Below are 3,386 nucleotides of genomic sequence, written 5' to 3'. Positions count from 1 at the left end.
GACTGAGAATATGCGCCCCCTACAGCATTCCCGCCAGGGGAGGGCTGGAACAGAAAGGCTTTAAAGCGAGGCCGCGAAGTTTGAATAAATCTATTTTGCAGCTGCAACTCACCGACTGCGTGTCGTTATTTCAGGGCTGTGTGCAGCACACCGCTACAACATTTTGAATGTTCGATGCCCAGTAATAATGGATAAAGCTAGTTAGGCCCATGCCATCTACGCCTCAACCTCTTTGGAGAACGTGCTTATTAACCTTTGGGACCTTATTTTCCCAAATAAAGGAGGTTAAAGCTTGGTCGACTGATTTGAAAAATAACTTAGATAAGAGAACTGGCAAGCTCTGGAGCAAGTAAAATAATCTGGCAAGTATAGACATTTTTACTGATTGAATTCTCCCAGATATAGTAAGTGGTAAACTGCGCCATGTCTCAAAATCAGCCTTCATTTGGCTAACCTGAGGCCCGTAGTTAGCTTCAAATAGAAATGTAAAAGAGCGAGTAATGTGTATTCCTAGATATACAAAACCATCTTGAGATAAAGGAAAAGGCAAATATTCCTGTCGGATCTGTAGAGCCAAGTTATTAATAGAAAATCATTTTCTTTTTTGAAGGTTCAGGTTATGGCCAGAGAAGGCTCCAAGTTGACCTAATAATGACACAATAGCAGAACTGCTACCTACAGGGTCGCTAACATAAAGTAAGAGGTCATCAGCATACAGGGATACACGGTGTTCCATGTCCACTCTCCTACCACCTTGACATAATGTAGTTGATTTGAGTGCAATAGAAAGAGGCTCAATTGCAATTGCAAAAAGACGAGGGGACAATGAGCAGCCTTGGCGAGTGCCACGTATTAATGGGAAATAGTCAGATGGAAAATAATTCGTCTGTACACACGCTAAAGGCGAGTGATATAATAGCTTAACCCAGGCGACAAATATTCTGCCGAATCCAAATTTCTCCAAAATATTAAACAAGTATACCCTCTCCACTCTATCAAACACCTTATCCGCATCCAAGGAGATAACGACCTTCGGACTCGGAGAATGATTGGGTGAATAAACCACATCAGCCAGTCGACGGATATTTCAAAAAAAGAATGGCGATTTTTAATAAAACCTGTTTGATCATCTTTGAGTCCCTTTACATTCTAAGAAATAAACCTCACAGGTTGGCCTCCATCTGCAGCACTCATGTTAACTATATCAAAAGACACATAGGGCCCTGAATCCAAAACAATGCGAGGGCACAACTGCACACAATAACGCACAGTGAAAAGAAAGTCTGGCTAATCTGTAACACACAAAAGAATAAGTTGCCATGGTAATCCCCCAAAAAACTCCCCCACCCTTTTACACAAACACGATAAAACAATTAACCCCCGAAACCTAGATCTACCTCTCCAACTGAGGATGACAGCAGGCATCACAAACAAAAAAAAACTTCCAAAGCTTTCCCCATACAACCAAAACTTCAAACTAATCTAGGGCGGCTTCCCTCCTTAGAATTTATACCAAAACTTATTTTACTTTTAATATATATAGGCTAAAGATAACTAAGGGAACCCTCTCCAAGTCATCGGGTAGCGCAGGTCCAACGACGTGCATCGGCGCCATTACTGCAACATCAGCTTCCATGCTCGGGGCTTCGCTATCTTTTTCCCTTTTTACCTCGAGCGTGCATTTTGTTTGCCATGTCAGTGTCCAGCAACATCCCGGGTTGTTCACAATGCTCAGTGATCTCGACCATACGACAACGATAAATAGGTAGTTTTTGAATAAAAATCGGGAGCCACACTTACACGATCCTGCTCACTCCATGCTCAACCCGGAAGTCCTCCAAGCCTGAACAACATTTTGACTGTAATAGCTCATCCATAATGGAATGATGAAGCAGATATCTCTGCAAAAGGTCTTATGTTCTTGTGAACCTTGTCACATCTTCGCTTTCTTCCACAATCGTCAGATTATTGGGCCTCATAGTCTATTTACTAACATTCATCTGTAAAGCAGGGTTGCCCGGTATAATTGAACCTCCTACCCAATGTTTTCAGATTCAGTCCAGTCTATAAAGGTTTATTTCTCCGCTTCCCTAAATGTTTAAACAATGAGTCTTCCAAGCGCTCTCATCCATCTGAACAAAAGTCCTTCCCAAATTCTTGCCGAGTCGCGTCTCACGAGTCTTCGAATTGTAATATTTTACAGCGTTACTTTCCACAGAAGTTGCCTAACCTGAACAAACTGTAACACTCTCACTTCATTTCCGATTGGCAGGACGGTATTCGTGTTTGCGTGTCTATAACTTTGTTAACAAACCAGGCATTCATTCCCTTCTCAAACACAACTCAAAAGTTGTCAGGATGGCCGAGTGGTCTAAGGCGCCAGACTCAAGGGATGAAAGTTCTTCCGACAAACGGGAGTGTTCTGGTCTCCATCTGGGGTCGTGGGTTCGAATCCCACTCCTGACAAAATTTGTCTTTAAGCATTCAATCGAGGCGACGTTATTTCTGTAAACAAAACCTGCCTTGTTGAGGTGGATTAGAAAAACTGTTGGAAGATAAAATTATGTTTTTGAGACTGTTCATCACATTGCAACAGATCATCGTACACCAAATTTTGGGTATGTTATGTATTCAGAAACAATTTCAGGATGAAGGATCTCGGCCCGAAACGCCGACTCTTTACGCTTGTCCACAGATGTTGCCTGGTCTGCTGCGCTCCTCCTGGCATACTCAGCTAATCAATATAGATTAGTTTTTAAAGTGTAATGATTGGTTGTCAGATTATTTAATGGATGGTCATGTGAGCGTACATTATCACCTGTTGATCAAAGGTCTGATTGCTGATGGGTAGTAACTGTTCTTGAACGTGGTGGTGCGAGTCCTGAGGCTCTTGTCCCTTCTACCCGATGGCAGCAGCGAAAAAAGTGGATGGCAGGATGGTGACACCTCTGACGGTGGATGCTGTTTTCCTATGACAGCGTTTTATGTGGATGTGCATAATGTTTGGGAGTGTTTTCCCGTGATGGAATGAGCCGAATTCAGTAAATTTTTAAAGATTTTCCTTCAAAAAGATTGCTATTTCTGTACCACGTCTTGATGCAGACAGACTATGTATTCTCTACGACATATCTGTAAAAGTTCATCTATTTTTGATGCCATGCTGAATCTCCGCAGTCTCATGAGAAAATAGAGGAAATAGTAATACAAACAATGTAACGCTACAGACGCGACCCGCCTCTGATCCTCCAAGCAGAACTGATTCATGGAGCCCTGGTTTCCCTCTGCGGAAGACAACAATCAGTTAACTGGTCTTGCCGACATTGAAAGATAGGGTGGTGTCACATCTTCTTTAAAACGATCTCCTCTTTAAAACAGTGGATACATCC

The 3,386-nt window shown here is 42.4% G+C and overlaps 1 non-coding gene across 1 annotated transcript; it reads left to right on the top strand.

The window, feature by feature from the left end:
• The first annotated feature begins 2,352 nt into the window (after nucleotides 1-2,352).
• Nucleotides 2,353-2,466, top strand: trnal-caa (transfer RNA leucine (anticodon CAA)). The gene is made up of 2 exons: nucleotides 2,353-2,390; nucleotides 2,432-2,466. It is a non-coding gene; the product is annotated as a tRNA-Leu (tRNA).
• The last annotated feature ends 920 nt before the right edge of the window (nucleotides 2,467-3,386 follow it).

Source organism: Hemitrygon akajei, unplaced genomic scaffold, assembly GCF_048418815.1.
Source record: "Hemitrygon akajei unplaced genomic scaffold, sHemAka1.3 Scf000068, whole genome shotgun sequence".
NCBI classification, from domain to species: Eukaryota; Metazoa; Chordata; class Chondrichthyes; order Myliobatiformes; family Dasyatidae; genus Hemitrygon; species Hemitrygon akajei.
This window is presented reverse-complemented; position numbering and strand designations above follow the sequence as displayed.